At 56.6% G+C, this 17913-nt stretch overlaps 1 protein-coding gene across 2 annotated transcripts in view; it reads left to right on the top strand.

Annotated features, from left to right (window-relative positions):
* Nucleotides 1-17913, top strand: part of ADAMTS2 (ADAM metallopeptidase with thrombospondin type 1 motif 2) — a 242258-nt gene that overhangs the window by 153230 nt on the left and 71115 nt on the right. The gene's annotated exons all lie outside the window — the stretch shown is intronic.

Below are 17913 nucleotides of genomic sequence, written 5' to 3'. Positions count from 1 at the left end.
CAGGCTGACCAGAAGTTTATGACAGGCACAGCCAGACTCAGGGAGGCTGGGAGGAAGAAGAGAGGATCTCACAGAGTGGAATCCTGCTGAGGGAATGCTCCTCAGGTACGGGGTCCTAGCAGAGTGAGTGCACCACCAGCATGAAGGGCGCATCCACTGGGGTCTGAGAGCTTCCTGCCACCCCTGGAAGAACACATTGGCTGTGCCCTGGCCAGGGCGTCTGGGGAAGTAGAGCCAGACACGCCCCGTTCCTACTGGTGCACTGCTCCAGCCCAGAGCATATGGCCACGGCCAATCCCATCTCTATGCAGGTGTCACTCACGGGAGGCTCACCTCTGCCGAAACATGGGCTCTGGCCAGCCATCCACCAGACATGCCCCTTTCCTGCCAGCCATAGGTGGGATGGCCACCACCATGCCTGCCCTGAGATGCCGTGGGGAATACATGCCTGATCCTGCCCCTGCTGGGGGCAGCTGAAAGCCTGTCCTGGGGAGGTGGGACCATGCTGCATTGCCCCAGGAGCCTTCACTTACAAAACACACATGCAAGGGTGAGATGACGAAGAACTTCAAGACAGAGCTGCAGAGGGTCAAGCCCCAAGGTCGGGGCCTTCTGAGCATGGGCCCTGGTTATCTATGAAGTCAGCCTCTCCCTAGGGCGAGCCCAGAAACCTGAGCCCTGTGCTCAGACCCCACAGCCTGAGGGACCACCTGCTGCCCTGCATGTGCCTCCTGGATGCCACCTCAGGCTCCCGTTCTCTGTGGCCTTTCCCCAGCCTCTGCTTGGGTATGTCCACACACCTCTGAGGCCCAGGTGAAGCCAGCCGTGCTAAGAGGGCGCTGGGTGTGTGCTGAGCCTGTGGCAGGCAGGGGGCAGGCCCTTGTCCGCAGAGGCTCTCTGCAGTGAGTTTTGTTTTTTTTTTTCCTTTGAGATAGAGTCTTGCTCTGTCGCCCGGGCTGGAGTGCAATGGCATGATCTCGGCTCACTGCAACCGCCACCTCTCAGGTTCAAGCAATTCTCCTGCCTCAGCCTCCCAAGTACCTGGGACTACTGGCACGTGCCACCATACCTGGCTAATTTTTTTTTTTTTTTTTTTTTTTTTTTTTTGAGACGGAGTCTCGCTCTGTCGCCCAGGCTGGAGTGCAGTGGCGCGATCTCGGCTCACTGCAAGCTCCGCCTCCTGGGTTCACGCCATTCTCCTGCCTCAGCCTCCCGAGTAGCTGGGACTACAGGCGCCCGCCACCACGCCCGGCTAATTTTTAGTATTTTTAGTAGAGACGGGGTTTCACCGTGTTGGCCAGGCTGGTCTAGAACTCTTGACCTCAGGTGATCCACCCGTCTCAGCCTCCCAAAGTGCTGGGATCACAGGCATGAGCCACTGCTCCCAGCCTACACTGGAGTTTGAGCACACGCAGCTGTAGCCCTCCTGGCTGCTGGCAACCCTGGAATGAGTCTGGTCTCCTGAGGCTCAGCGGCCCTTAGCCTGGTCAGAGATGCTGAGGCCCCTTGGGGATGCCCACATTCCCCCATCTAAGGGCAGAGGGGTCTCCCTTCCAAGCACTGTGAGGCTAGGAGGATGGAGTGAGAGCCATGGGCAGATGTGTGGCCCATCCAGCCTTGCTGGCCCCCCGGCCCCGTCACTGGCAGAGTGACCTCTATTCCCTCTGCCTTCATTCTGCTCCTCCCAGCCTTCGACTCTGGCTCAGCCTGCAGCCTCCACCTTGCATTGCTGCCTCCCCTGGGCCCAGCCGGGAGGATAAGGGGCTTTCCTCTGCCCAGGCCTGCCCCCCGCCCCCCACCCCCGAGGGCACTGGGAGACCACTGTCATGTTTGACCTTTCCTGCTTGGGAAACATGCTCCCTGAAGTACCGGGTGCTGCCAGGCTGGGACACAGGTGACACTGCTGAACATGCCTGATACTGACCCTGGGGCTTTGGTATTTCTCACATTTTCAAAAACTTGCTCTGCCAGCTCCTGGGCTAGTCTCTGCTCACAAACCAGATGCTGTGGCCATGTGTGTGGGCCTGGGCACCCCTAAGGAGTGGGCTTGGGCCTGACAGGCGAGGCTGACATGCTAGGAAGCAGCTCAGATGTGTGTGGCACCTCAAGTTTCGTCCCCAGGTACAGACAGGGACTCTTCTGCAGGCTCAGGTAAATGGGAGGCAGGGATGAATGCCTTGGAAGATCAGAGCCGTTGTGAAAGTAATATGTTTATATATGCATTTTTTTCTTTTTTGAGACAGGGTCTCACTCAGTCACCCAGGCTGGAGCGTAGTGCTGCAATCACAGCTCACTGCAGCCTCCCAAGCAGCTGGGGCTACAGGCACACACCACCATGCCTGACTCATTTTTTGAAGATTTTTTTTAGAGACAGGTTCATGCTGTGCTGCATGGTGGACTCAGTCTCCTGGGCTTAAGTGATCCTGCTGTCTCAGCTTCCTGAGTAGCTGGGATCACAGGCACGAGCCACCACGCCTGGCTACAGATACATTTTTAAAAGTAAAATCTATCTGTGCCAAGACTTCAAGAAATATAAAGCTTGGGCCCAAGGCTGAAGCTTCCTTTGTGGCTTCAAGCATTTCACTAAAGCGCTAATTTCAATCCTGCTCTTCCCGAGAAGCCTAAGGCCTCACTGTGTTGCTTAAACACCAGGCTCTACAAAGGCCTTGAACTGTCTGTGTGAGCCCCTGGTCCCACCGCACTCCTTGTAGACAGGAGGCAGACCATTGCAGTGGGTGATACCCAGCCTGCAGCAAGGCCAGCGCTCAACCTATTGCTACCGAGAACACGTACTCTCAGGCCTGCCAGAGGCCACCAGACAGATGTAAGGCATCTCCCCCTGAAGTGGCCCCTTTTTTGGATGGTGAGCATTTTAAAACATCAGTTTAAAGTAAATTTGGACGTATTACTTGCATGAAAGCAAAATTCACGTGAATTTGTCAGGTAAACTGGAGATTCTAAAGCTGTGTTGGCAAACTCTGGCCCCAGGGCCACCTGGCCCTTCACCTGTTTTTGTAAATAAAGTTTTATTGGAACACAGCCACGCCTATTGATTTATGAATTGCCTGTGGCCATTTTTGTGCTACAACAGTGGGTTGGGTAGTTGCAACAGAAACCATATGGCCCACAAAGCTGAGAACATTCGCTATGGGGTGCTAAAGGAATATTTGCTACCAGGCTGTGCAGAAATGTACTTGCTTAGTGCCTGCCTTGAGCTGTGATGGCCCCAGGCCTCCAAAGTGAGCATGTGCCTTTCACTACATCAGTGCACGTGGGTGTACGTATTAGGGAAGCACTGAGCACAGTGGGCTGCTCAGACCCCAGCCCACCCCCACACTAGCCTTATCAGCTCAAAGGACCAGTGAGGCTACTTCGGGGATTCTTTTTAAAGGATAGAATGAACTGCTCTTAACTGCTGTAGAACGGCAGAGCAGGAGGAGCAGGTTTCCGGGCACGCAGAATAGTCTCTCCCAGCTGTGTTAACCGCTTATGTTCTGGGAGAATGCCTGAGCCCCCAAAGCATCTCTTCTGCTGAGGGCAGACACGCTCCTAGGCCTATGGAGAACATGGAATCCAAGGATCTTCTGCGCCTTCAGTCGAGGCTATAACCTTTGACCCCTCCCAGCACGAGAACATTCTCTGTACAGTATGTTCTACAACCGTTTTTTTTGAATGAATGATTTCTCTCTATGCCAGGATTCAGATATTTTTCCTCTTTTCATTTCTAATTTAATCCAGAAATTGGCCTGGACTTACCAAAGCCTTGCCAGGGTTTGCAAACAATCCAAAGGCATATGGGCTCAATTTCTCACCAACTTTCACGAGCGTTGAGACCGCATGGTGGCGGTGGGGAAGGCAGTGGTCGGACAGGAATGTTTTCAGCTGGTCGTGGTGGAAATCTCGTAAACTGGCCGCAGAGATGCAAACCAGCCAGGCGGAAGGCGTCGCCCCAAGTCATAGTTCACGAGTCTCTGGCTCTGGTTCCTGGGAAAGAGAAAAACATCTCTGAAACTGGACACGAAAACATGGGTCCCTTAAGTGGGGGGAGGCAAGCAGGGTTCAGGGTCTGCTAGTGGTGCTGTGGCCCTGGGGGTGTGGCTGGCACTGTTTCTGTTCCTCACGCTTGTTCCGCTGGCCTTACAGCCTGGCCCTGTGTGCCACCAGGAGACACAGCCATGAGGGCCAGTGGTGTGTGTGAGGCTGCACGCAAGGCTCAGAAGAGGGCAGTGCCCTCACGTGCTCACAGTAGCCAGGCCCGAGGGGCCCAGGTGGCTGAAGGCTGTTGGGAGTGGTGGGGACTCGGGCGACCAGAGAGGCCACGCCCCCCTGCACAGCTCCTCGTGGTTCCACTCGCTTGTGTTTCTGTAGGAATAAGCAGACCACTGCTGCCAGCTCGCTCTTCCATGAGAAGCTGGAAATCTAATTTTTATGGGAAATCTAATTATTTTTCAATGTGGGCCACAAATTGAAATTAAGAAGCCACACTGCACAGGTGAAGCAGAACACGGCTGCAGGACAAGTCTGGTGTGTGGGTGGCCTGAGTGTTCTTTCCAGCCTAGAAGGAAGGAGGCAACTGCCTGTCCTGCTGCACCCTGTGCTGGTCACTGCCAACTCCCGGGGCTGTTGGGAGCACCACTCGAGTTGAACACCAGGAAAGTGCCCAGCAGAGCACGGGTGTGGGAGGAGCATGCTGAGATTGAGAGCTGTCCTCAGTCATGTTCCGCACTCCCTGGACTCCTGGCCTCCACATCCCTGCACTGGGGGAGCTCAGAGCACAGGAGTATGGGGAGCAGGATCAGGACACGTGATTACACCTTGGTTCATCAGGGAAGGGTGCCTGGGGCGGCTGGTCAGGGAAGGCTCCTCAGACAAGGGCCACCGCAGTTGCCTCTAATGAGGGCTCCTGGTGGTGGCACAGCGCGTGCAAAGGCCTGGCCGCATCGTGAATCGCAGTGCGCAGATTGGGCCCTGCTGGAGCTTGTGGGGCTTGGAGAGCGGCAGCGAGGTTGATTTGTGGTCTACAAAGATAGACTCCTCTCTCTCAGGAGGTTTGGGGCTTATGCTTTCTATCCTTGGAAGCACCCCTCCCCACCTGAGGAGGGGAACTCACATTTGCTGGTTTTGCACGTGCTGGCCCTGTGCAAGGAGGCACACCTGTGACCTCACTACCTTGCCCCAGTGGCCCTGTGAGGTTCCCTTGCCTGCGTCAGGTCACTGAGACTCAGAGAGACATGGCCAGAGCACAGCAGATGGAGTCACATACCTGTGGGAAGGTGGCCCCTGTGCTGGTCCTCCCCTACTGTCTGGCCTGAAGATCGAGAGCTCCCAGATCCCCTAGCATGCTTCCGCGGGTTCTCATCTCAGGCCTCACTGACCTCCCCACAGCATTTGGAGTCCCCCGGCCACACCCGCCTCTCCCCGCAGGCCATCCGCTCTGCCTCTTGCTTTGCCCTGGCTTCTGCGTAGATGTACTGTGTCCTCCTGTTCTGAGGCCCGCCCGCCTGCCCACTCACTCCCTTAGTGCACCCGGATAGAGCAGCCCTAGGTGCTGGGGATGTCGTGGTGAGCACGGGATCCAGACCGCAGGGAGCACATGTTCCAGCAGGGCTGGGGAGGCTGACAGACCAGTGATGGTGAGCAGGTGGGGAACACTCGAACGGGGGTCTTGTGGGTGAATCTCACCTCTGCTTCCTCCTGAAATGTGCAGCACCCTCCCCACCAGTGGACATCTCCCCACCTCCTCCCTCCTCCCTCCTCCGCAGACCTCCTGATAGCTGATGTGGAAGCCTCCCAGCATCCTGTCCTTGGCCTCCCGCGGGGAACTGATGGTTGTCAGAATGGGAGTTAGAGTCCCTGTGGACGAAGAGGGCCAGCCATCCACACACCCGGCTGACAGCTTGAGGCAGCCTCGGAGCTTGTCTTGTGCAGGCTCCAGCAAGGAGGTGACAGCTGAACCACAAGAACAGAGGCGATGATGTGCCGCGCCGGGCTGTCGGGCTGACCCGGCGTGGGCTCTCACTCCCTGAGGCCCCTCCCAGGCTGCCCCTGGAGCTGAGTTGCAGTCAGGCAATCCTGGGTCTTCCTCCCCAGTCCAGTGGTCTCCTTGGTGGTGTGTCTCAGCAGGGCTAGGGACTCCCACAAAGGTGACTTTGTATCGGACCCAGAGAGGGTCTGCCCACCTGATTTTTCACTGAGTACCTGGAAAAGGCCTGGCACATAGTAGGTGCTCAGTAAATCTCTTTTGAATGAATAAGTGACTAAATGAATTCCCATAAAGCGACTGTGATCTCAGAGACTCCCATAAAAATGAACTCTATCTGTGGGTGTGGAACTCCTGGTGGCTGGGTGCCCTTATGCCTTCGCTTCTATGGCAGAGGCTGTGTCTCCATCGTCCATGCTGACGTCTGAATGGCCAGGTCCCGGGATACAGTTTCTAGTTGCAGCAGGTTTGCCAAATTGCTCCCCAGAAGCCTCTGTACTGACTCCCATGCCCACTTATGTGAGCCTCTCAATCTCTCTGTGCCTCGGCTTCCTCACTGGCACAGCGGGGATAACACTCACTCGCAGGGTGTGGGAAGGGAAAGATATCGCACGCGGGGAAGTACTCGGCATAGGCGGAGAAGATCAGAGCCGACCAGCGAGGCGAGCAGTTGTTCCCTCGGCCCATGATGTCTGGGAAGAGCCCCAGCCAGCTCCCGTCCTGGACAAGCTTTTTTCTCATGGGGGCCACCTGCTTGCCTTGGCACAGCGGACAGGGCCTTGGCAGCCAAAGGAGACGGTCAGCTGTCTCCACCTGGTCGTGGAGATAGTCACGGTGGGGTGATCCTTGAGCTGGTTTTGGTCACAGAGTTGGTGTTTCCCAAGTGGAAAGTGGGAGGGCATCACTCCACACAGAGCCGCTTGTGCAAAAGAGGTGCCAGCCCTCGGCCACCCTGGGAGCCCGCTGGGGTGGGAGAATGCACGTGCGGCTGAGCTTGGCCTTGGTCCTGAAGCCTGGGAAAACACGGGAGTACTGGGCACCCAGGATGCATCAGCAAGGATGCAGAACAGTCCCTGTCTAGTGGAGACGGACAGACAGCTAACAAACGAAGGTGACTGGAGATCACGATGGTGCCAGGAAGTTACCAGGATGCGACAGCACCCGAGGCAGCATAGGGTGCCCTGTGGGAATGTTCACAGAGTGAGGAAACTTCAGAGCAAGGGAAACTTCCCTGCAGCCAGACAGGAGGAAGGAAACCTGGCTGCAGCCTGCAAGACCTCCCACCCGCGCCTGGCAGGGAGCCTGGCCTGGGGACTGCCCATGCTGGCCCTTCTGAGCCTGAGCAGAAGTGATCACGGACACTTGCGCTTCCAATAATTCAGCCCCTCTTCCTTTGGTTCTGGGTTTCCCGTGTAGCGGTGGGCAGGATTTCATCTATCTTCCCATCTGCCAGAGTCTGGCAAGGGAACTAAGTCACATAAACAGACTCTGGTGGTGCGGGGGGATTGTGACCTGCTGCACAGAAGGGCAAAGCCGTTTCCCACCAAGCCCAAGAGGCGCTGGAACATCTGCTCTGGGTGTTGGAAAGCACCCTGCATGACTGCGCTTTCAGGCAGGGATACGCTGGCAGCAGACGACCCTTGCCGTGAGCTTGTAATGCAGGACCCTTCTTGCAGCCTTCACCTTACTCTTGCCCTGCGCTCTGAGTGCCTTGGGGGCCCCTGCCCAGGTCGAGGGGCACAGTGCAAGGTGATGACCTGCAGCCCTCTGTCATGCCTTCTCAGTCTCTGAGGGGTTCATACCTGCTCTGCCAGGGCCTCTCCCTTCTTCCTCATCATGCATGAATGCCTGGGGAGTAGGGAGGCTGGCCTGAGTCCTCCTCAGTTTTGCTCTGAGGTGGTCGGGTCTGACGCCTGGGCCACTTAGGCATGCCGGACCCCTGCCCAGTCCAAGCCCTATGCCTTGATGGGTGTCCACTCTACAGCCTCTGCCAGCCAGTGCCAGCTACCCACGCCCTGGCCCTCGCCAGCAGGAGCTGCTGCATCCCACACACACCCCTCTGGAGCGAGGGGCATCCATGTGCTGCCTGAGGCCCATTCATTAACATGAGATCCCTCTCCATTCTAACCACCTGCCTAGCCACCATGTGGGTTGGCCTCCACCCTCAGCAGAGGGTCTCATCTCAGTGGGAAGTGGCGCCCAGAACCCCGGGGACTATCTGCATCTCACCCTAAGGCGGGGCAGCGGTAGGGATATGGCTCCGGCTCCAAGCCTGGTGTGGGCTCAGCAGCCCGCCCCCCACCCCGGCAGCTGCTTGCTGCCCCCTCCCCCACACCGTTCCTGTCCCCTGATGCCACAGCTCTCTCCTCCCATAGCGGCATTTTCCTTCCCTCTTTCCTTAGGTCACACTGGTGACAGAGCAGCAGCAGAATATGATGTGCGGGGAATAAAAATGCGTTGTTCTCAAATTACATGGTGGTGTTCAAACGGACCCAGGTGACCGAGCTCAGTCACAGGAGATGGGCCGGGCCGCACAGCCTCTGAGACGGGCGTGTGGGGGGGATGCCAGGGCCGGGGGTGGCACGAGGCCTGGCCACTTGGGGCCCCTCTTTGAAAGGAAACTCCTCACTGAGCCCCCCAGGGCTCTGTGGCCAGGGACAGCCGACAAGCTCAGCAGAGTTCCAGGGAGGCAGGGCCGTCCTGCAGCCACTGCTAGCAAGAATCAGAATCCCTGACTTTTCTCAGCCTTTCCCTGTCAGTGGCTCTCAGCGGCCAAGAGGCCCCTGGGGGACACTGGGCTCTGGCCTGAGGCCTCGGCCGTGTCCTTCTGCGTCCTGCAGCCTCAGCAGCACTGGTCCTTCCCCGTTCTGCAGCATTTCCCTTTCTGATGAGGCATCCGGTCAGCGAGTGGGAAGGTCAGTCCCTAAGTGGTGGCATGGCTGTTGTTTCCCCAAAGGCGACGCAGCCAGCGGGGAGAGCTCCAGGGCTGGGTCACACTCACGGACGTGCCTGGGCACAGCAGCCCCTCCAGCTCTGGAAAACACAGGGGCATGTGCAAGCTGTTCACTCAGACCTCTCCCGATGGTGATGGCCAGGAGGAGAGCCAGGGTGGGTGTAAGGGCGAAGCCCAGGTGGACCATTCTGTGCATGGGGTCCCAGGGAAACAGCTTGGGCTGTTGGACCCTCCTGTAATTTGATGACAGTTTCATTCAGCCTGTACTAGGTGCTGGGGATTTCACTTTTGTCACGCAAGTCCGTGTGAAGAGACCACCAACAGGCTTTGTGTGAGCAATAAAGCTTTTGAATCACCTGGGTGTTGTTTTTACCTAAATCAATCTGGCCTGGTGTATGACAACATAAACTCAAAGATAGAGCCCAAAAACTTGCCAACCAAGCAAATAATTATGCTGAACCCCCTTGGGCACTCTCTAATTGGATGTCCTGGGTCCTCCCAATTCTTAGTCCTTTAATACCTGTTTTTCTCGTTTTATTCGGACCCTGTGTCTTCCATTTAGTTTCTCAATTCATACAAAACTGCATCCAGGCCATCACCAATCATTCTATATGACAAATGCTCCTTCTAACAACCCCACAATATCACCTGTTACCCCAAAATCTTCCTTCAGCTTAATCTCTCCCACTCTAGGTTTCCATGCTGCCCCTAATCCTGCTCGAAGCAGCCCTGAGAAGCATCACCCATTCTCTCTCCATATCACCCCCAAAAATTTTCACCACCCCAACACTTCACCACTATTTCATTTTGTTTTTCTTATTAATATAAGAAGACAGGAATGTCAGGCCTCTGAGCCCAAGCTAAGCCATCATATCCCCTGTGACCTGCACATATACATCCAGATGGCCTGAAACAACTGAAGATCCACAAAAGAAGTGAAAATAGCTAGTTCCTGCCTTAACTGATGGCATTCCACCATTGTGATCTGTTCCTGCCCCACCCTAGCTGATCAATCAATTGACTTTGTGACAATATACCGTCTCTGCCCTTGGGGTAATGTACTTTGTGATATTGCCACCCGTCCCCCCTCCACCGCCGCCCCGCCCCTGTGAATGTACTTTGTATGATACACCCTCCCCACCCTTGAGAAGATACTTTGTAATATTCTCTCCCCCCAACTTAAGAAGATACTTTGTAATATTCTTCCCCACGCCCATCCTTAAGAAGATACTTTGTAATATTGTCCCCCCAACCTTAAGAAGATATTTTGTAATATTCTTCCACCCTTGAGAATGTACTTTGTAAAATCCGTCCCCAGCCCACAAAAAATTGCTCCTGGCCGCGCGCGGTGGCTCACGCCTGTAATCCCAGCACTTTGGGAGGCCGAGGCGGGCGGATCATGAGGTCAGGAGATCAAGACCATCCTGGCTAACATTGTGAAACCCCGCCTCTACTAAAAATACAAAAAAAAAAAAAAAAAAAAAGCCAGGTGCAGTGGCGGGCGCCTGTAGTCCCAGCTACTCGGGAGGCTGAGGCAAGAGAATGGCATGAACCTGGGAGGTGGAGCTTGCAGTGAGCCGAGATCACGCCACTGCACTCCAACCTGGGCAACAGAGAGAGACTCCGTCTCAAAAAAAAAAAAAAAAAAAATTGCTCCTAACTCCACCGTCTATCCCAAACCTATGCGAACTAATGGCAATCCCACCACCCTTTGCTGACTCTCTTTTTGGACTCAGCCCACCTGCACCCAGGTGATTAAAAAGCTTTATTGCTCACACAAAGCCTGTTTGGTGATCTCTTCACATGGACGTGGGTGATAACTTTCATTGTTGCTTCAACCTGAAACAACCCTGAGACACAGGGACTATTATTATCTCCATTTTAGAGATAAAGAAACTGAGGCCCAGACAGGTTAAGTAACTGGCCCCAAGTCACGCAGCAGGATTGTGGCAGAGCCCATGCTGGCACCCATGCAATCTGACCTCAGAGTGGGAATATCCCCCCCCCACACTCTGCTAACCCCCCAAATTCAGGAGAGGGGGAGGGGCAGCCTCTTGCCGTTGTTAGTACAAACCCGGGAAGGTTTGTAATGCGACCTGTCTTCTCAACTTGCCTGCTGGAGTGCCACATCGAGGGGTGCAGCACATCTCTTGAGCCTCTGCTGGGCTCTGTGCATTGATGAGCTGGCCTGGAGGTGGAGGAGCCCCGTCCCCACCCTGAGGCATCTGCAGAGGTATCAGCAGAGTGTGGACAGGCACAGGAGACGTGGCCTGAGGAGTGAGGGGGTGGCCTTGGGCAGAGTGTTCCTGCACTGGGTATTGAAGGAGGGGACTCTGACCACCTCACTTTTTGATGTATGAACTGAGCCTAGTAATTCTGATCCTGGCCGTTTCCATTTCATGATAGTTGGATATTTTGAGCAAGAGTCATGTTTCTTCCAGCATTCCCTCTGAAGCATTTGCTGAGGAGCCGAGGGTGAAGAAGATCTGCAATGGGAACGTTTATTCTCATGATAAGCCCAGGCTCTGGCAGCCCCGTTTAGGCACCATGCAATGCCTAAACTCTTCCTCCCCGGAGGCCAGCAGACCTCTGTCCCCCGCTCCTGGCTGCACTCTCTTCTCTGCTTCCACCCTGGTGGTCCAAGCCTGGCCTCCGAAGGGGCACAGAGAGAACAGCCTTCTCCTCACTTATTTCAGGGGTTCCCAGAGAAGCCACAGAGCAGCAGGCCCCCCTCCCCCAGGCCTCTGACAGACTTTTCAGGCCCGGCTTGCTCCTGGACATGGTTTTGCCAGGTGGGCCACAGGCTGCCTCTGGTGGCCCAAAGCTCAGCTGAGCGAAGGATATGGGAACTTTCCTGAAGGTTGGGGTGGCCACTGTTCCAGGGCCCCTGCCTGTCTCCTCTGCGGCTGGCGGGCCAGCAGGCCTCCCCTAGTAGGGAGCCTGCACCGGTTCCCCCCTTTCTGCACCCCTCCCCCACCTTGGCAGAGGACAAAGTCACCTCTGCCCAGCAGCCGCAGGCCACCTCCCAGGGCTCACCATCCCCCGGGTGGAACTCTGCCACCAGTGAGGCAAACTTTACATTGCCATGCAGAGCCGCTTCTTCCTCCTTGTCTATTCCAGAACAGAAACTTGGCTGCGTCTTTGCATAAGCAAAAGGCGCATTACAATGTGTTTCCCCAAACAAGAGAGCCCTTGGCCTCTCTCCGCACAGAGATGGCTGCAGCTTTGAACATTTCCCCCCAAGGTTTAAAGATTCCAGGATCAATTTCTCAGACAGTACTCAAGGACATTGTCCCTGGGCTTCCCCTCCCCCTGCAACCTGGGAAAGGAGAGCTGCTTCTCGCCAGCACACGCAGGCCTTGGGTAGGGTGGATGCGGAGGAGGCCACCAGGGCTGCTGGGGGGAGGGGAGGGGAGGCGAGGCCCTTAGCTGGGGGCCTCCCCATGAGAGGGGTCACAGGCCTACGCTGGGTCATACATTTTGCCCATTTCCTGTTATTCCATATCTTCAAAGTGATTCACTCCATTCATTCAGCAAATGTTTACTGAGCACCTACTATGGGCTAGACACTGCTGCGAGCAGTTGCACGGCAAGTCCAAAGTTCCTGAGGTGGAGACAGGCTCCCTGTGCAAGGAGCAGCCGGGCTAGCCACTGGAGCACAGGGAGCAGGGCCAGGGCAGCCCGAGAAGACACAGCAGGGCCAGACCCTCCTGGCCTAGAGGTCACGCCAGGAACTGTGGTCTCATGCCTTGGGGTAGGAAGGGTTTAAGCAAGGCGGTCACTGCCTCTTTCCTTTGAGATATATTTTTTAGGATGAGTCTTTTTTTTCAAATGCTCTTGAGATATCTAAAGAATTGAGGGGCTGCACAGGGGGAGTGAGGATTCCAGGCCTGAACCAAAGCACAGGCAGCAGGAGAGGGCAGCCGGCTCTGGGGAAGGCTGGCTGGGCTGTCAGGAGCAAGGTGCCATGTGGGGAAGTATCTGAAGTGAAGCATGGAGAAGCCAGCCAGGGCCAGCGTGGAGAGGGCTCCGAATGCCAGGCGAGGGGCTGGGCCCTGCTTCCGAAGGCACTGGAGAGCCATTGAGGGTTTTAGACAGCGGAAGGGGAAGGTGAGATCTATTCCGCGTGGTGATCGTAGTGAAGAATGGTGTGTGCGGGTGGGGGGGGGGGTGGGGAGGACACGAGGGGTACCGTTGGGGAGCCCTACCGCCTGTCTCCTGTCTGGCAGAGAAGGTGGGGCCAGGGGAGGAGGGGGATGTGCAGGAGGCAGGCATGTGGAGGTCGCCTTCTGTCTTCAGTTGCTCTCTTTGCCACATCAGTCGACTCTCTGCTCTGCAGAAATGTTGCCGCTGTGTCCTTACTGAGGACGCCAGTGTTTTGTCAGGAATTACACTGATTACTCCCAGTGGTTTCCATGCCCAGGTGGGCCCTGCAGGCCTCTGGCCAGGGCTGGGCAGGAAATTGTGGCAATTTTGCAGCCTCCTGAAAAGCAGGTAGAGCCCTGGGATGGTAGAGGGGGCAGGATGGGGCTCACTCCTCAGGCCCACGGAGGACAAGGACACTGTGGAGCACCCCTGCCTCTCACATGTCCCACAAACCCTGCCTGCCCCCCATGTCTGTTCCTGATGTATCATATTAACCTACAGGGACTGAGAGGCCAGACAGTAGAAGGAGCCCGGCCCCGGACTGTGGGCTGGACTTTGCCACAGCACACACAGGGGCAGGAGAACCACCCAGGCCAGTGGTCAGTGGTCTCTGGGCCACAGTGCCCCATGGGGTTCCTGACTGCTGGGAGGGGCTGCTGAGACCTGGCCTGGGAGGGGGCCAAGTTGAGGGCTCCGGAGTAGGATCCCAGGCCCAGCAGCCACCCAGAGGAGCCAGGAGGCCATCTCAAGCCCCACCACGGCCTTGCTCAGGCCTGCCTCCCAGAGAGTAGGCACGCCTGGGGCACTATGTGCTGTGCTGGTGTGGAAGGGAGGAAGGGACAGAGGTTTCCTGGGGAGAGAATCAGGGAGAGCGCACCACAGTTGAAGGCTACCAGGGAGGGCGGGCTGAGGGGGCCTTGGCTGCTGCCTGGCCTCCTTCTCCCTGGCTACCTGCTGGGAGCATTTGCAGGCATGCCCTCTCTAGCTCCTCAGCAGCCCAGGGAGCCCCAGTTCATCTCCGAACCATCTGAGGCTTCCAGAGGCCAGGGTCAGGGCACCCAGCGCAGGAGGTGGGAGCTGGCTGCTGGCGGACAGCCCACAGTGGAGCTCCCAGCCAGGGGCCCACGCCTAGCAGCCTGACACCCCAGGGCTCAGCTGCCTCAACCCCACCTCCAAGCAGAATGTGAGGCTGACGGTCTATCCCAGGGAGTTCCATGCCCAGCGACGGGGCTTTTGGAGTGGTTGGTCGTCTCCTGTCCCAAATCAGGGAGCAGGATTAGATCTGCTCAATGGTCAGAAGGACACGAGATTCCTTCTTGAGATGAGAGCTGCCACCTTCGGCCCCAGGGGTAGGGCTAGGAGAGCGGGAAGATCTTGTGTCCTGAGGGGCAGGGCCTGGCCAGGAGCCAGGAGAAGGCCAGCCCCGCATCTCCTCCCTCCGCCCTGTGGGAGCCGCCAGAATGCCCTTCCAGAGCCCCAGCCTCTCCCTGCTCAGGCGGGGCAGATGACCCCCATTCCAATCCACATCATCCCTCACATCCATCCCTTCTCTGCACTCATCCCCAAAGCTGAACCCCACATTCCCACATCTTGACCCCTTCCGTCTACTTTCCGTAAGGCACCTGGAGTAAGCTTAAATGCCTCGCCATCATCCTTCCTCCATGTCCTCCCACTGCTCTTAGAGAGGATTTGGAATCCTTCTCCTGACTTCGTGGTCTGGCCTCAGTGCTCCCCTCCCACCTCCTCTGCTGGGGCATCCCTTCCGCATCCCCTCTGTGCTTGGAAGGTGCCTCGCTGCTTCCAACCCTGGGAGGTTTGCATGGGCTGCCTCCTCTGCCGGGAGCGCCATCCCCGCTTTGCTGAGCTACCCTGTTCTGTTTCTCAGGTCTCATGACATGCCACGTCCTTCCAGGCCCCAGTGGGCAGATTCCCACTAATATGTCCTCTGGTTCCCTGCCTTCCCCTCGAGGCCGGTGATCCTGGAGCTGGTCTTGTGGCATCTGAGTGTCCCTCTCCGCCTCCTGCAGGAGGGCTGCCTCTGATCCATTCAGAGCCACAATTGGTGGTGAGGCAGTGGTTCTGCTGGGTCTGCTGGGTGCCAGCCTCAGCCCAGTGGGGAAGGAGAGACCGGGTCAGGCTCGCCCAGGCCATTCTGGGTCCCGGGGTGTGGTGGGCTGCACAAGAGGCCAGGGTCGGTTTAGTTTGAGAAGTCCCATTGCGAGCCTGTGAGGGGCCCGTGGCTGTGCTGAGGGTCTGTGTGGATGGTGAGGTTAACATTTACACGCTTAGGCTCAAACATGGGGAAAAATGCAACTTTCTTTCATTCTTTTTTTTTTTTTTTTTTTAAGACAGAGTCTCGCTCTGTCTCCCAGGCTGGAGTACAATGACGCAATCTTGGCTCACTGCAACCTCCGCCTCCTGGGTTCAAGTGATTCTCCTGCCTCAGCCTCCTGAGCAGCTGGGATTACAAGCGCTTGCCACCATGCCTGGCTAATTTTGTATTTTTAGTAGAGAGAGGGTTTCACCATGTTGGCCAGGCTGGTCTTGAACTTCTGACTTCAGGTGATCCACCGCCTTGGCCTCCCAAAGTGCTGGAATTGCAGGCGTGAGCCACTGCGCCTGGCTAGGGCTTTCTTTCGTTCCTATATCTGGTGCTGCCCTCATCTCGGGCACTCAGCCCCAGGATAGAAGAAAGGCTGCAGTCTGGCCTGTGGGAGGTGGCTTGGTCTCTTCCCCATAAAGCCTTTGTCTCATTCCGCTTGGGCTGGTGTAACAAAATGCCATAGACCCGGGGGTTTAAATCACAGGAATTCATTTCCCACAGTTCTGAAGACTGGGAATTTCAAGATCATGTTGCCAGCTGGGTCATTCCCCAGTGAGGATTCTCTTCCTGGTTTGCAGACAGCTGCCTTCTTGCTGGGTCCTCCCATGGCAGAGAGAGAGGATGCAGGCTCTCTGGTGTCTGTTCCTATAGGACACTAACCCTATCATGAGGGTCCCACCCCCATGAACTCATCTACCCCTAATTACCTCCCAAAAGCCCCATTTGCAGGCAGAGGACTGGTGGGGGGCAGTAGGGATGAGTCCTCTCTGCAGTAGCCTTGCAAGCAGGCCTGCCTTCCTCTCTTGTAGGCCAGTGCCCCCTGGGCTTGCCCTGAAGCCTTGTGGTGCCCCCTAGAGCCAGGTAAACCTGCAAGCCAGTCCCCAACTATCTTGCCCATGTGTCCCTGGGGTGCAGGGGACCCTGGCATCTGCTACACACAGCTGGGACCTGGGCCACCCTCTCAGGCCTGAGCAGGCTGGGCCACCAGTTGGGCCCTGGAAGCCACTCCTACTGCTAGGAACCTGTCCCCTCTCAGGTCCCAGGCAGCAGCCAGGATCAAGCTCTTTCGCATTTCCTTCCTTCTCAGATGTCAGGACTGTTCTGTATGACCTGTGAGGTTGAGGTTGGGGTTGGGTATGAGGAGAAACCTGGGCCCTCATCCCTGGCCTGTCTTCTCTCTTCTATTCTGCTCCCTTCAGCTGCAGTGGGACCTTCCCTCGGTCAGACTCCGTGAGCCAAGCTGGCCAAGCTTTGTCGTGATAGAGAAAGCAATACTGTGGACAATTACAGAAACCCCTTCTCTCTTAAGAAAAACTGGCTTTTAAGGCTACTGTGCCAGCGTGGACTAAACAATCTAGTCTGACCCTCAAAGCTGGGCAAGGACTTCTGTGGTTTAGGGGTGCGTACCCTACCCCCGGGACCTCACAGGGAGCTGCAGGGCACTATGGTTTACCAGCAATGAAAAACCGTTTCATTGTTTGCACAAGCACCATTCCATTGCACCTGCATGGCGGTTTCATCCCCACAACAGCTTTGTGATGGGGGGACTGCGATCCTCATTTTACAGAGGAAACGGAGGGCGATGACCAAATGGCAAGGCTTCCTGGGGACCTGGGTGCCCTCCTCAGAGCTCCACCTTGTCAGCCACAGGGGCAAGGTGGGTCACTGGGGGTCTAGAGGATAACCCTCAGTGCCTACAGGGGTTGCTGACCCACCCTCCCCACACGCCTACAGCCCAGAGCCACGGTGACCAGCCACGCTCCCGTGGGTCTGATGAGTTGTCCCTTGCCTATAGGAAAGAGAGGTGGGAGTTGTGGGGAGCACAATCAGATTTACAATCAGACGTAGATTTGCTGGGCAGCAGTTGCCGGGAGGAGCTGCGTTTGGGCTGGATGGTACCCTCAGCAGGGTCCACATGCTCATGAACTCTGCCCCACGATCGGTGCCATCTTTGTTCCCAGCACCGATGCCAGCGGGCCTCGGGATCCTTGTCTTGCACGCCCTGTATGCCTGTCCACCCTTCCATCATGATGTCATTCTCCTTGTGAACCCTCGGGTTTCCTGAGGTGCCTTCCCACTGTTTTGAGGTAGCAATCACTGTTGCTCAGATGCAGGCTCTACAGATTGGAGTGCAGGGAGTGTGTGCTGGCCTGACGTGGCAGCAGGCTCCGGGAAGTATGTCTTGGCCGTGTCCGGAGCTGTCAGCAGCCCCTGGGCTCGGTCTGCGCATGGCCAGTCCCTGTTTCTCCACTTCCTGATGGTGCCAATGGCTTCAGCCTTTCAGCGGGTATCCCTGAGTGCCTGCCAGGTGCTGCTTAGCCTGGCCCTGGGCGTGCAAGCAGGGAGGATGCAGGTGGCTGCCCAGCCCACAGGGGCACACAGAGGGCTCCAGGAATAACACACCTTGTGCTTGATGAGGGGCGGCTCAGGCCTGCGGGGGGCCTTCCAGGGGGAAGTGACTGCTGAGCTGGCCTGGAGGAGGAGTAGGGTTTGGTCAACCAACAAAGGAGG

Source organism: Gorilla gorilla, chromosome 4 (assembly GCF_029281585.2).
Source record: "Gorilla gorilla gorilla isolate KB3781 chromosome 4, NHGRI_mGorGor1-v2.1_pri, whole genome shotgun sequence".
NCBI classification, from domain to species: domain Eukaryota; kingdom Metazoa; phylum Chordata; class Mammalia; order Primates; family Hominidae; genus Gorilla; species Gorilla gorilla.
Note: the sequence above shows the minus strand (reverse complement) of the source record. Positions and strands in the feature narration are given on the sequence as shown.